Below are 17236 nucleotides of genomic sequence, written 5' to 3' on the forward strand. Positions count from 1 at the left end.
CAACAACATATTGCTCATTTGTTAGAAGAGCTCAAGGCTACTCGAGATGGACTATTTAAAAAGCAACTCAACGATGAGTGGAATCTTGACCAATTCCTTAGCAAGCTTACCCTAAGGCCTATCTAGTGAGAATGTGTAGGATGGTACTACATACTTTTAAATAATAAGGCTGAGAACCTTGACATATGATTAAGTAAAACCTCATTTTGGTAGCATGGTATATTTTTTGTAACAAAACATTTTTGCAATTACCTTAGACTTCTGCATTGTAAATATACACATAATTTATTTGCTTCAAAGTTGTCTCAATTATTGTTATTTCTACATTTAAAAGTATTATCTAAAAAATATTGTGTAGTTCCCATTATGTGCTTTATGTCTAATCGTATACAGGTTAATTGCATTCCAATCTCATATAACTTAACTATGTACTTTGCATTGCTATATATTATACGAGTTCATTTCATTTTGTTTGTGGACATTATGTTCCAAATGTGTATGCATTAATCATGTACAAATTTATTATGTAATTATGTACTTTGAGTCTCATACATGTACAAGTTAATTATGTAAATTTATACTTTGCTCATGTTTTTCCTCATCTTAAACATGTCTATTTGAAGAATAAACTTGTCAGAATAGAGTTGCTACTAAAGGCCTGTCTAAACATTATCTCTATCACATCTAAAACATAGAGCTAGTCCTTTCTACACTATCTTTTTCACATTTAAAACATAGAGTTACTTTTGAAAAAAATAAATATGTGTTTAAAGATTTTATAATCAAAATTAAATTAAATTTCACTATTTTTCTAACTACTAAACATTAAAATAATGCAACAAAATTTTTAACTTAAGCATTTCACCTCTAATAATCAAACATTAAAAATCTACTTTTACTTCAAAAAATAACTTTAAATACTTAATTTAAAAAATTATTTAAAAATCACTAATTTAAAAAGTACTATTTTTCCTTTTTAATTAGTTTTAGTTTAAACACATAATGTAAAAATTTATTTTAACCAAAATTTAGACCTTAGTTTGGTGCCTTTGTAATCCTTATAATAATAAGAGGTGGTTTCACTTGTTGCCCTTAATGTATGGACAAAATTTAGAGAGGAATAATACTTTTTACTAAATAATTTCATAATTTGATAGAAAATTTTCATTAATCAACTACTTAATTGTATATGGTAATCCACGTATTTGCTAGTGCGGCCCCATATTATACCTCAAGTTTGTAGGACCATTTCTATATTAGTCATGTATTTCCATATCATACAATCTTGTATTTATATTAATGCAACCTAGTTCATAACCATCTCTTAGCTCCGCTAACCCTCAAGAAATAAGTATATTATGCATGTTAGGCTTTTTTGCATGCTTAGCTCATATCCATATACCTAACAATATTATGCACACCCACTCTTGCCTAGTGACAAAAACCTTATTGTATAACATTAGGGATACTAATGGTCAAACCCATTGGTCTGCTTCTCCCATCTAGCTTAGCACACATGGGAGCAAGATCAAAACCAATGACTTGCTTTTAATAGCTTTATTGCTTTCGTATTAAATATCCACATGCATAAACCATGAACAATCTTAACCAAATATAAATCCTTTTGAATATACATGCATTAAATTTAAGTGGTTTACAATCTATAATTTTTTTGTGACAAAGGGTCTTTAACAACTACAAGCTAGGAAATAAACTATAATTATTATTGGATTTAGGGTTATAGGAATGCACACACAACTTGGAGAAGAAGAATCTAAGATGCATAGTGTATTGAGAGGTATTAACATAGAAGATTTACAAGACTAAAATTACTTTGGAAAGAATTGGTATATATACAAGGCCAAGGGAAAAACCCTCAAAAAGAGGGAAAAAAGTGCATTGACGGTCCTAAGTGAATTCACATATCACTACCAAAGCCAAGCAACAAATCTCCCTTGGGAGTGATGTGGTGAATAAAAGTTGGCACTTATGTATAGGGAAGTCCTAAGCCTAATGGATTATGATCAATCCACAAAGGATTGTAAACTCAAAGGTTTGTGAAAAGCTCTAAACTTCTCATCATAAGGCAAAACCTTTATGAAATATTTGCAAGGTCATCCTATGTTGGCACAAAGGCTAAGCTAATCTCTTCTACTTACAAAGAGTCTTTCCCCAACATGATGATAGTGTACCTTGATGTTCTTAGCGCAAGCATGGAACACTAGGTTCCATGCAGCTAGTAATGCACTCAAAGTGTCAATGAAGTTGGTGGATATAGACTCACATCCAACAACCAGATCAACCAAAAGGCATTTGAGCCAAACACATTTAACCATAGTTGTGAAAGCTGCCTTAAAACTTAGCTTGACAACTAGAAGTAGCTGCAAAGTTGCTTCTTGCTCAAAAACCATGATATGCATGGGTTGTTAAGCATGAAGTAAAGACCACTTTGGATACATGGGTATCATAACAACCAACCCAGTAAAAATCTAAAAAAGTATGTAAATTTGATAGGAATGATCCCACTTGTGGTAAAGCAATCCAAGCTATTTTATTACTTTAATAGGAAAATATCCAATTCAGTATCTATCAATACTTGGTGTTTGGGCTATGCATAAAATTAGCTCATCTGTTAGACTATAAAGTAAATCTCAAGTCTCATAGTGCATGTCATCAAAAAAGCATCTAATATTGAGTTGATAGAGAAAGACATCATACTAGCCTCTGACATAATAAAGGCTCAACTTCAAACTTGTCTCCATGGGAGTAGCAATAGGCTTGTAGCCCTCAAGCCAAATCTTTGCAACAATGTCTAAAATACTTGTTGGGGGTTAAAGGCCACATGTGCCTAGCTACCTACATTTACTTGTACTTATTGCCTGCATACCTATACATTGTGGGTGGTAGGTACTTGTCATTGTCACTTTATCCTTTTATTCTTTCTATGACAATAGAATAAGGGAAGGCAAGTCACACATTGCGACTATTGGAGTTCCCATTGTCTTGGTTTCTCTTGCTTGAACCTTCACAGCTCTTGTATCTTCTTGCTTCTACTTGTACTCTCACCTCTTGCTCCACCTTTCAACTAGTATTAGAGTGGGCATTCGAGAAGCTTCACCAACATTCACTTGAGCTTGAGAAGAGAGATTCAACTTAGCTTCCATGGCAACCACTCAATAAGATATACATTAGTCCCATCTCTCCCTGGATCAGCTCCACTCCTTTCAACCTTGATTGGGACCTTCCTAGTAATGTTTGAGCATCCCCAAGTGATCCCTGAGGTCTGCAGTAGTTAGCCAAGGCCCCAAAAATATCCTCACAATTTGTAGTACAAATTTAGGGTTGTTCCTTGATCCTCCCTCCTCAACCATTAGTTCTTAGAGCTCTTGCTACTCATCGCCCAACCTTTAGGGGTACTTCTTAGCTTCTTTGTGCCATCTTGATCTCCATTTGTGCGATTTTGGATCAAAGTTTAGGAGAAGTTTACTATTCACTATTTGGATATTAAGTATTTTCTTGGTTTATGCTCTATTGATGCCCATATGGAAAGTTTGTAATGATGGATAATGTACTGATACTTGAGAAAGGCTTTTGGAGTGATTAGAGCTTGTTTAGCTTAGTGCTTGAAGGGTCCTTTGTTGTAATACATTGTGGGCAGCAAGCATTCATTATGAAAGCTTATGTATTGCATGTTTACAGATGCTTTGGGGATGTTATATTGATGTATTGATGCTTGATATTAGTTATTATGCCCTGATATGCTTATATTGAGCTCTCGGCTTTGGTTTTGAGCTTTGATGGTTGCATATTTGCAGTTGCCCCTTGCTTTGAAGTTTTCTTGGTTGTGGGATTAAAGGCTTATTGTGGATACATGGTTCTAGATGTATTACTTTGCTTTGCTTGTGGACATTTCAATTTACTTATGGACATATGTACCAAGCTTTCCTTTGCTTGTGGACATTTCAATTTACTTCTGTGGGGGCACTTTGATCTTCTCTTTTTAGACCTTGGACTCTTGAGTTAACGGGAGACACTCACTTGCCTATGTATATATGTCAACTAGTTATGGTCTACAGTTTTTATGTAGATATTGATGATTGTGGGTTGATTTAGCTTTGATTTGTACACATAGTACTTTCTTCTATTAGAGGGATTTGTCGGCTTTGGATCCATGCTTGGTTATATACTTGAGCCTCACTATTCATATGTAGTGAGTTAGTTGCACATTGGTGGATCTCTATTGCCTCTAGAGATCTCATATGCACAATTGGCTTATTTACATGCTAGTTTTTTATTTGGTATTGCATCTTCATCTCCTTAGGTCTTTGACATCATTAGGTACCTTGGTGATTTATGCTCTATTTTGCATTGCTAGTTGGATTGTACATCCTAGTTTCTACTCAAATATTCTTGGTAGTGGGAGTTGTTTGCCTATAATTGCATATTCATTCATTACAAATTTATGACTAGTCATGTTGAAATTTCAATTTTGAGTAGTTTCTTTGAGAGCTAATTATGACTATAAATTATTTAATTAATAGATTCCCATCCACTCCTCTTGGTGGTAGAGTTGTAGAGGAGATATGGTCAACTAAACCTCCCTCATGTGCACACTTAAGAGTATTTGGATGTGAGGCTTTCTACCATATTCCCAAAGACAAATACAAAAAGCTAGATCTAAAGTCAAGAAAATGTATCTTCTTGGATATGGTGATGTAGGTGAGATAGGATATCACTTTTGGAATCTATAGGCTTAGAAGGTTATCTGTAGCCATGATGTTGTATTCCATGAGGAAAAGATGTATATGAGACTAGAGTAGGTAGTTGAGATATGCAAGGTGATCTTTCAAGAGGAGCCTCATGCTATAATATGGCTAGTCCTAGTTAGATCGCTTGCTAGCACTAATAATATAGTGATCCATCATCTACTTATTGTGCAAGATCATGATGCTAAGATAGAGAGGACATGCAATACATACCCCATAGCTGGCTTTAAGACACTCTACCAGAACCTCACATCCTCTTGATCATGTTGAGTCCTCTATGCATTATGTCATTGGTGAAAAATTCTACTGAGCTTCCTACAATGAGGAGGCTATGCACACATAGGTGATAGTCACTCTTGGAAGAGGGCCATGCAATCTGAGTTTAACTCACTACAGAAAAATTGTAAATTTTTGGGGGTAAAGACATTGGTGCTTATGCTACCCTATATTTAATTCACACATTGTGATTGCATATGTGTACACTATAAGTGGCAGGTGCCCATCACTATCACTTTATTCTTTATTTTTCAATGATTATTGAATAAGGAAAGGCTAGTCACACATTGTGACTATTGGAGTTCCCACATATACTCTCTCTCTCTCTCTCTCTCTCTCTCTCTCTCTCTCTCTCTCTCTCTCTCTCTCTCTCTCTCTCTCTCTCTCTCTCTCTCTTGCTCCATCTGCCATAGTTCTAGCTATTTCTTGTGTGCTTCCACTCAGGCTCTATCTTTCAATTCATATCAAAGCCAACCATTCAAGGAGCTTCTTCATCCTTTGCTTCAGCTTCAATTCAAAGCTTTAACTCAAGATTTCATGGCAGCCATTGTTTCTTCCTCTCGAGGTATTTGTTGAGTCTTTCCTTCTTCTCCTTTGTTCCACTAGCTTGCTCTCGGCTTGTCAAGGAGCTTCCCGAAGCTGAGTCTTATTAATTGCTTATTGAGTTGAGGAGAAAATATTCTATGAATTTTGAGTGGATATATAGCATGCTGTAGAAGTCATGGATATCTATGGTAGCTTGAAAGCACAGTCATATTTTAGTCATAACTTTTGCATACAGTATCAGATTTAGGCATTCTATAGCTAAAAACAAAGAGCATAATGAGAGATATAGATTTTAGCACTCAAAAAATTGATCTTGCAGAGTTTTTCAATCTCTATTTCATATATAATAGAATAGTTTCAGTTTGCACAACAAATAATAAATTTCATAATGTATGTTTGTAGCTTTAGAGATGCTATTTTGATGCCTAGATTGTATGGTTATGCTTTTGGGATGCTTCTTGCATTATCTTGAGCTTGACTAGATTAGTTTTACAAAGGCTTATTATTGTCATAATAGTTTGGATAGCAAGCATATAACATTGGGCTTCATACTTTGAATGCCTATTGTACCCACATGGTATTTTGAGTATACTACATGTCTATGGTGATATTTAGCATTGATGTATGAGGCTAGATATTATTATGACATGCTTTGGAACTCGGATTTGAGCTAAATTTGATGTATTTAGGCTTTGTTTAGTTGCTTTAAGCTTTCATGCTTACTCACTTATGGATATTGAAGCTTTATATGACGCTTATGCTTCTCGATATATTTTTAATACGTTTGGGCTCGTCAAATGCTTTGATGTAAATGTCTTAAGCTTTGCTTGCCGACTTTGCATTTCAGATTTTCTTCTAGAGAAAGATGCTTGTACTTACTTGGCAGAGCTTGGTTCTTTGAGATAATGGAACTCTTAGTTCATATATATGCTCTCTTGTATGCTATTGGATGCAGTTACCTTCGCTTGTTGGTTGTTTTGATTTAGTATGCTTTGGACATTGGTACTTACCTCTATCAGTAGTTTAGCAATGATATATATGCTTATGGGATGTATGGCTTATTGACAAATTGAGTTCGTGGAAATCTTTGGTACCGACGATTTATGCTTATAGTCATTGCTGGTTACATTCTTTGTATCTTGGTTGCTACTCGGATATTCCTAGCAATGGGAGCTTGCTTTCTTAGCTATTTTCCCATAGTTGGATTGATATATATTATTGTCTTTATTTCAACATTTATGTAATTATAGTTTTCAACATTATCTTTGAGAATAGACATTGTAATTTTACAATCTATTGCTTGTAATTGGTGGATAGCTCCATACTTGGGTATTCCCTCCTATTTTGCCTTTGTTTTGGCAAATTTTGGGGATTGATTTACAATCATTTACAATAGCCCATTCTCTTGGATTTTACATTGATATGTTGTCAATATGAACAATTCTTTGAATAATAGTACTATTTTTTATATTGAAAAGCTTGATAACACAAACTTCACCTATAGGAAGACATAGATATGGTAGATATTGGTTCAAAAGAAGCAGGCTAGGCCTTTGAAATCCAAGAGTTTAAAGCTCAAAGGCATTGATTAGGATACTTGGGACGAGTTGGATGATCTATGTAAATTCACTATTATGTTGTCATTGTCAAAGAAATATTTTATCACATTTATTGATGATGCCACCCGCAAAGTATGGGTTTATCCAATCCGTCATAAAGGTAAGGCATTAGATAAGTTAAAAATTTTCCAAACACTTGCTGAAAATATGACCAATAAGACATTAAAGTGTCTTTGCTATGACAATGGTGGGGAATATGTATCAAAATCCTTTTAGGCCTTTGTGACAGCTAAGGGATAAAGAGGAAGCTCACTGCCCCTTACAATCCGTCCCAAAATGGAGTTGCAAAGCATATGAATAGGACTATTTATGACTTTTACGAGGTTTGAGTCACTCTCTCTTCCTAAAAATAAGATCACTATGAAAATTTTGCAAAAAAACTCCAAATTGTCAAACCTTGGATATTAGAATATTCTCTTTGAGCTCTTTCCGTTGATCTAAAGTACGCTATGAGATCCTTTATATTTCAAAAGATTTCAAATTAATGTGACATCAACCCTCCATGGATGTCAAACCTAGGGATCACATCAATTTGGAATCTTTTGAAATGTGAAGAATCTCGTAGCTTACTATATATCAATGGAAAGAGCTCGAATAATACATTCTAAATACCCAAGGCCTGATAAATTTAGAGTTTGTTTACAAATTGTATCTCCATTCTTGAGAGAGAGAAGCTCACAAGAACAAAATAAAGGTTTTGGACAATTCTTATATATTCATAGCAAGCACGCAAGTTTATGCCACTTAGTTGACCATTCCTTTGGGCATATTGCTAACCTTTATAATTATGACCACCGAAGAAAAGGTGGCTACATGGGTAGTGTATTTTTCCCATGCATTTGTTATGTAAACCATACATGAGAATCACATACATCTCCATGCAATTTTATTGCATTCGTCCTCTAAGATTTCTACCTATATCACTAGAACAAAACAAATAAAATCAAGAATTATTGAGGACAAACTTTGATACTATCAATAGGAGTTTCGTTGTTATAATATAGTGCTAATAGGACTATCATCATTGATAATTTATCTCTTAAAGCTATCCACATGACATGGATCAAAGAATCCTTTTAAAAAACATTTATTTCATGAAAAACTAATTTTTGAATAGTTCATTTAAAAAATAAGGTAAATGTAAGTTATACTATGTAGAAGGCAGTAATATTTGATGTAAACATACCTTGGTGACTCTAAATAATGGCAGGGATGGATTTTTTAGTTTTCTCAACTTATTTGCTACCTATAAGCATCCTTATTTTTTGGAGACACCCTTGTGTTTCTTGTCCAAAACTGAATGATGGAATGAACAACCTCTTCACTTAGGCAATTGATCCTATGTTTGCAACCTTCTCTTACCCATTTGAACTTCTTAGCTTGCACATCAGCATGATGTTTCTTCAAAGTTCTTGGTTGGATACCAAGGGCTTTAGCAACTTTCCTATCACTATATTTTCTTTTTGACAACCATATGAAGTGCTACTCTCTTTGCAACTAGCTTATTTGCACTTTCCACATCTTTGACCATGCCTAGTGATGACTTCATGTTCTCGACAATCACCTTTGAAATTGTCTTGTTAGGGGACAATACCAGGTTTGCTTCTATTAGAGGACTTTGAATATCCACCAGACCATTCCATGGACATGCATGGCTTTGTTGACACTTGTTTATTATCTACATATATATGTAAATGAGATAAAGAATAGGCATGTTAGTAAGAGGAAGGGATTTGAGAGAGACAGAGGGGCAAAGAGAGGGGGTCGAGTTGAAGGGAGAGGCATGGAGAAAGTGACAGAGAGGAGGAGAGCAGAAACATGAGCTACGAGATGGAACTGGCTGCTGTCTGTTGAAAGAGTGAGGAACAAAGGTTGGTATATAGAGGATGAGAAGAGTGTAAATGTAGATTATGCAGTAGGAACGTAACATGGTGGGGAGGGAGGTGACAGAAACATGTACATACAAATTCAAACCATTATTATTTTGGCCTAAGTTTTGAAATTATTTCTCCCATGGTACTATAAGTGTGTTTAGCATCCTTGATTTCCCCCCTAAAAACACTACTAAATGGGTACACTGTAGCATGCTTTCACCCTACAATTCTCCTTTGGTTGTTGAATCTTCCCTAAATGGATAATGGATAAAAGTCTTGGACCTTGTACTTGGTTCATAATTTTCTTAAAGCTTTAGAGCTCTTGATAAAATATAATATATTTGATAAGATGATGTATTATTGTTGAATGGTGTATTGATGATTCTTCTAGATTGTCAAAGTAATAAGTTTGTCCAACTTTGTAAAGAAGGAAAACAACTTTTTTAGATATTGCTCTTCAGTAACAACTCCTTATCGAATATGATTGTCTTATATGATAGGATTCTCTGATCCTTCTACATCAACTCCTATGTTCTCTTCATGTTTGGATCTTACAAAGGCTCTACATGACCAAATGGTGTGATTGCTATCTTCTTATCCTCTAGGAGTGCCATTTTTATTTAAATAAGGAAATTCATCCATAAATGACAACATAGCTAGAGATTGCTCTTTATCACTAAATATTATTTCTCCAATATGATTGACCTCTATGATAGGATCTTATGAAGCTTTTGCATCATCTCCCATCTCCTATTCAATTTCTAGATCTCTTAGAGGGTACCCTCTATATAACCAGATGGTGTGCTTGCTATCTTATTTTCTTATAGAACTTGAATTTGTACATAAATGAGCACATACATTTATAAATAGGGCAAACTAACAAAATCTAGTTTTTAAGCTAGCTCGAACCTTGCAATGTGGAGACATAGGGTTCAGTTGTAAAATAACACAATCTTGCTTGCAATGCCTACTTTCTTATGCTATCTCCACTATGATAGCCAACAACTATGAAGAAATTACATTTTATTTAGATTTGATATGTTTAAAGACTTTCCACTATGTACTAAGGTAGCTTTAAATGCTATATATGAACAAATATAATAATCTTAAGTAGTAAACATGATAAATACATAATGCACATGGAAGCTCCTAGCATCACTCCTCTATCAAATGGATGAATACCTAATCTTAACAACAAGTGATACCTGGAACTTTTCACAATTGGATTTTAGGTTCAAAAATATTTGTCTTGAATATCCCCACTAAGTTTTTAATAAGATAACATACTATGTTTTGCATGGTATATTAATATTTTGTTAACATTATCAAAGCAACAACTTTATCCAGCATAATAAAGGAAGAAAAATAAGTACTCACTCAGGAATTTATCTTCACTAAATGGTTCTCATTCAATGTAATTTGTTCTCATTCAATGTAATTGTCCTCTAAGTAAAGGTTCTTTGAGGCTTTTACATCAATTCCTATTTTCCCTATACAATAGTAACATCAACTACTCGGAGAATAAGAGTTGTTTGAGCTAACATCACAATATATAAAGAGTATTATAATACTAAGTACTTGGAGAAAAATATAGTATCATGAGCCAAGTTTTGAGATGCAAGGAAAACACTAGTAGAAATATGAAAATTCTTGATGTAGACTTTTTTTAGTGAGGATTTTGATAATTCTAAGGTGATGGATGAGCTCAGAAGGCCATTTCCATCATTTTGAATGTAAAATTTGACCCAATTTCAAGCTCTCCAATTGAAATTATGACCTTTTTTCTAGTGCAATTTGATCTGGACCTTACAATGTGCAAATACCATTCCAATATAGTCTTGTATCTTCTATAGGTTCAGGGTCAAATTGCACCAACAAAAAGGCTATAACTTTAACCAGAGAGCCCAGAACCAAGTCATGTTTACACTCAAAATGATCTGAGTGAGCCTTGTGAGCTCATGCATGGCCTTGGAATGATTAAAATCCTTACATAAAAAAATTGCATCAAGAATTTTCATATTTCTGATCAAGTTTGTGTTGCATCTCAAAATTTGGCTCATAATACTATATTTTTTTCTAAGTACCAAGTGTTATCATATTTGTTATATATTGTGATGTTAGCATGAACAACTATCTTTTTTTAAAAGTAATCAATAGTAATAGTATTTAATGAGATCTTAGATTAGGTAGTGGTTGATGTTGGGCTTGAGGACAATCCACAATACTAACTATATCTCTAGAGGACACTGTGTTTCTCCATAGAAAGGACAAGGAGATCAAGGCTACAACAATTTTGGTCCTCCTAAGGTATGCATTTATCATATTTTATATTGTCTATAGTTCCCTTGAAATTTCTTATGCTAGAAGACCTCATATCTGCTTCTGCTTCTGCCTCTATCTCTGGTTCTGTCTTTGCTCCTGACGCTGCTTCTGTCTCTATGACTACCGTGTAACAGGGAGAACAATACATCCATGCTTCTATTTCGCTGTCAGAGGTGATTTCAGAAGTCAATTTGGGTTGAGGCAGGAGGTATTCTCCCATGGACAAAGACTTTGCTTCCCTCGGTAGTTGGCTTACATTGCCCACCACTGTTAAGGACTGTGCTTCTGTTTTCTTGGGAAAGATTTGTTTGACAGCCTCTTCGTCTCCTGATGTACCATCTATTACTTCATTGGAGGAGTCTTTTATGACTTTGATGGATGTGGATCCATTGCCTTTTTGCGATCCATACAACGTCAACACCACTTTATTGGGTCCTCTGCCTAAAGTTAGGGTGGTTCCTTTGAACCAGTCTGTCGTTGCTCTTACTTCAAAAATCCAAGGTCTTCCCAATAGCAGAGGGTATGAGGTCCCATAAGAATTTGGTTTGACCACCAAATATGTCAGTCAATAGTCTCTTCCTACAAGGGTTGTTTTTACGTATGAGAGGATGCCCAACGGTTTGATTCTGCTTTGGTTTACCAATCTGACAAGCCACTGTGTAGGTTGAATTCCTTGAAAACCTAGATTTTTCATTGTTATATCCGTCATTGTGTTTACTGATGAGCCTCCATCAATCAATGCATCTGAAATAAAGCATCCTTCTATCCATACACTAATCTTTGGGGTTCCAGGATCTAGGAAGGCGTTAGCCACATCCACTTTCTTCAGAGGTTTTGAGGCTTTGTTGGACTTTGTTGTTGTTGGGGGAACAATCCTTAGGCCACGTCTTCTTGTGAAGATGCTTTTGAATATTTTTCAGCAACAACTGGGAGACAGCATCAGCAACTGTTGGAATGTTAGGTTTGGTTTAAAGGTGTCTAGGTCTTTGACCAAATCATACTCTTGATAGGATCCACAGGTATTTCCAATTGACTTGGAAATAGAGGCAAGGCCTACTTTTATCTTCCCTTTTTCTTCTAGGAGTGGCAACATATGTGTTTCTTCTTCATGAGGAGGTATTTCCGCATCCTCTATTTCTTGGACCTCTGGTCCTGTCTGGTGCGCAAATCGGATGCTGTATGCTCGCATAGTGAATGCCGGAAGGTCCCCAAGAACAAAAGAACTCTACTTTTTGCACAAAACTCAAGGTAGAAAGCATGCACGACATGAACAAGAGACCAATTGGGTGCAATCTCCCCATGCCTTGTGTGAGCGCTTCACAAAGCATGTATTTTATATATTAATCATCTTCAAGCTCAAATAATAGCCCAAATTACAAAATAGCACGCTTTTGGCTTTTGAGTTTGCTTTAGCACAAAATAGAAATAAAGCTAATGGGCCGGCACCCAAAGAGTCAGGCATACCGAATACAATGTCCAAATACAAATATCATAATCGTGCGCCCATGTGCATACAAAATAATAAATAAATATCCAACGCCTCAATAAATAGGCGCGACAAAATATAGGCGCCATGCCTAAGGTATGCGCCCATCAAAATATAAGTGACAACTCGAATACACGCTATCCTCCAATGCTTTCCTCTGCCACTGCTGCTATCTCTACACATCAACTGAAGCATTCACAATCGTTAGTAAAATAATACAATTAAACCGACAAAAGTGAATATCTAGCAGTCTTCAACTACATAAATAAATCAACTGGTTAGAAATCAATCCTAACCTTAATTTATCACAAGTACGCACTCTAAACTCATAAACGTTTATTAATTTAATATGTATTTTGCGAAATCACCCACTATGGAATCACCTATGTGCACACTAAATTAATGAAACACCCGAAAAGGATAGGCATCCCCATCAACTTCTCGCACAAAGAATCCACTTTGTGTATGAGCCCCGGTCAACAGAGTTTACGGAATCCACCGTAAAACCTCACGGAATCCACCATGGCACGGAATCCACCGTGAAATATGCCTCCTGGCATCACTGTCTCTTCAACTGTCTCTGTAGCTCCCTATGGCTTTGTAGTGCTATTTACTTCCTTAGTTTGGAGTGCATTGTTTTGTTGTTCTCGAGGGAGGTTGAACTTTACAGTCTTGGCAGAAGGAACGTTCTCTTTTGGAACTACGGGTTCTCCTTTCTTTGCTCGCATTATTGTGGCCACTTCCAATTCCACCAAATTGGAAGCAGGTTCTTGGGTCTTCTATTGGGTATCAGAAGTAGATTTCATAGGGGTTGGACTTGGACAATCTTTTGCAGTATGACCTCCTTTGCATCGACTGCATAAGGGCTTGTAATCCACAAATCTTCTAGGGTTGGACGATTCAGTGAGATATACCCCTTTTCTCCACATTTGTAACATTCCATCTCTGATCTTTGACCACTGCCAGCAGACTGTTGTCCTCTGTAACTTTGAGAGGGAAACCTCCTTGGACCAAAATTAGGACCAAACTCCCTAGGCTTTGGTCTAATGTCCTGCATTGTCATTTTGGATTCTAGCAAGTTGAATCTTGCATTTTCATCTTTCTGTCTTCATTTGTGCATCTCTTTCAGAGAGCATATATTCTCTGTATGGTTCTTCCTCAAACAATATGAAAAGAAGGCTCTAAGAATGGTTGGTTTTTGGGTACATTGAGTTGCTAAATGTCCTGCTTGATGGCACTTTCCACACCATGTATTTGAATGCATCACATCTCTCCTACCTCCCACAGGAGTGGATATATTGAGTGTATTCACCTTCAATGTCTATAGTTGTTCTACAATTACATCCATAAGTTCTTTCTTAATACTTGCGACTAAATTAGATATGCAGTCCTTCAGATTTTCATCTCCTGAAGTACTTGTAGTAGGGTTTTGAAAAGCTTCTGTCATTACTGTATACATAGGTTGGGTTAATCCAGGAGGTCCTCTGTTCTGGTTTTGATTCAGAGCTCCTATTGAGACTTGGGGTTGTTGATTCTAGTGGATAGGATTTCACTGTTGTTGAGTCACCATTGGAGGGACAGTTTGAGGCCAATGTTGTTGTGGTTGAACCATCATTTGAGGCATTGTCATTTCTAGTCACTGTGGATTAGGTGCATTGTACTGCGGTACTATTTGCATCTGGGGATAGGGGTAGGGAACTGCCCCTGAAACTGCATTTGGTGGGTATACCATTCCTGGCATGGGAGGAGGTAAGACTCCTCTTCTTGGGGTCATTGATAGCCTTGCTTCAACTTTGTCATACAGTCTTCCACCTTCCACTACAGCTTGCAGATTGACTGGTCTTCTCAATTCCACGAACTTGCAAACTTTTGGTTGTAGGCCTTTAAGGAATACTCCTTTCTAGATGCCTTCATCCAAATGATGATCGATCCATCTCTTCAGGATGGATTCCATTCGTGAGACATAAGCTTCTACTCTTTCTATATAGGACTGACTCAGGTTCATGAACTCCTCTCGCATCCGCTCTTCAAAACCTTCACACCTGAATTTAGTGAGGAAAGCCAACTTCAGGTCGTCCCATATGCCAAAAGTTCATGTTGCTTGTCTCTCATACCATTGAAATGCCACACCCTTGAAAGTGGTAGGAAAGATTGCTAGCCAATGCTCGGGGGTTCTGGAATTGTTAGCCACACATACTATCATAAACTCTGCTACATGAAGATTAGGGTCTTCATTGTACTCTCCCTTAAAAATTGGCAGTGGGACTACATTTGCTAGCATGTCATCAATATTTTTAGGACGAATCTTACTAGGAAGGGGACCTTGAGTCGCCATGGGGACTTCCATAAAGAGCGCTTTTAAGGCGTCAAATAAGGCTTTTGCTACAAACTCATTCTCAGCCTTGATTATTGCCTTCTCTCTTCTCATGTACCTTTGGACTTGTTCTAGTGCTTGCCTCTTGATTGTGTCATTCATCAGGGGGTTGGCTCCAAACAGTTGGTCTGTACTCAGTAGAATAGAATCAGAGGGAGACTTCAGTCTCTAGAGGATCTCTGGCCAACATCTCTTCTACTTCCTTATTTTCAACATCTCTGAATTCAGCTTTCAAACCACTACAGAGGGGGAGATATCTTGTTCTGAAAGTATCAAAACTCATTCTTCTTAGGATCGTTGTTGTGCCATCATCATAATAATGCCAGCTTCTGAGGGTTCCAACAGTGTATATTGTAAAGAACACTCTGTCTATCAACTTCCAGTGGGTTGCTAATTGGATAAACAGAAGATTGTCAAAAAAACCAAGCATCCCACGTATCTTGTTGTTGAGCATCCATGAATAAATTCCAACTCTTTTCTTTCTTGTTTCCGTGAACCTCCACAGACCATGACTCCTGAAGCTTCTTCACGACCTCCCACTTGATGATGTCTGGAAACTTCTCAATGAATGCCAAATCTTCCATGGATGGTGATTCTCTGTGTTTCTGCACTTCAATTTGTTCCCAAACAATTTGCCACCAAGATGCATGTCTTAGTTGCTTTAACAAGAAGAGGAATTAGTCCACCACATAAAGCTTGCATCATGATGGTAATATTTTTTTGCCATTGTGGGATGAAATTCTTGTAGAAAGTGGATTTGGCAATAAGAATCTCCAACTCTTCAGTGGAAGAAGGAACTTTGCAAGCATCCATTGAATTCTCCTCTTCTTGGCAATGCCATTTCCTTCATTTTCAGCCTCTTCTGATACTTGTTGATGGCAAGTTTCCCCGACTGCGCACCAAAAACATGGAGTCCCAAGAGGAACACCAAGGAAAATGGGTTTCTAGTGCAAGAAAATATATCTTGTAACATCAACAAGCTTTTGTTTCATTCTTTTGATGACCAAAACAAGGAAAAGAACAAATCTTCACGCATCATCATAGTAGAGAATATACAAAAAAACCCACCTACCTTCTTTATAGATCCACCTACATTTGAGGGAAATCCCATGGATATCATTCTCTTGGAACATATACTTCCCTATTTGACTGAGCTAGCAAGTTCTCATGGGTGAGTCTAGGAGTTTGTTAGAGATCATTCATTCCAGCCTTCACCAATGGAGCTGGATTTATATTTGATGTTTGCAATAAATATATACATTTTCTTTGTGCACAATAGTTCACTATCTTGCAAATGTAGTTGTGGATTTAGTATACTTTTTATAGTAAGTTTATGAAGTATAATGTGAAACATATTAGTGTATCAAAATATTTGATTGTTGAAGTGTGGAGTGTTAAATGGTACAATCTTGGAAGGAATAACGGATACATGTAACGAGACAATATGGAGCTACATTTTACACAGATTGTGAAGCAATTGCAAGTTTTATTGTTCTAAATCCATACATAAACCTAATCAAATGAGGATGAAAGAGAGAAAGAGAAAGAGAGAGAGGAATGTATAAGTGTACATATATGTGTATGTGGTTTTGGTCATATATACACAATTGAAGTACTAATACATCAAGATGTAATTATAAAATACGTGCAAATAATTGAGAGAGAGGAAAAATCCAAACGTATATATGAATGTGATATCACTTTTGGATGCCCAATTGAACCACTAATATTTTGATAATATTATAAAAAATAAGCACATAAGCTTAATGTAGTGATGTAAAGAAGTTAAGGAGAAAGAGTACAAATTCATTGTTAGAGAGAGCAGGAGGAGATGATAAATGAGAGAGTTAGGGGTGAAAAAGAGATAGAGAGAGAGGGTGTTATTGAGGTTGAGGAGGAGAGGGAGATGCATGTCATGGGTCCTCATGTGTGTGTGTGTGTGTGTGTGTGTAGATGCATAACTTCAATGCACT

Source organism: Lygodium microphyllum, unplaced genomic scaffold, assembly GCF_053477565.2.
Source record: "Lygodium microphyllum isolate KBCC unplaced genomic scaffold, Lygodium_microphyllum_v1.1.10 scaffold_119, whole genome shotgun sequence".
NCBI classification, from domain to species: domain Eukaryota; kingdom Viridiplantae; phylum Streptophyta; class Polypodiopsida; order Schizaeales; family Lygodiaceae; genus Lygodium; species Lygodium microphyllum.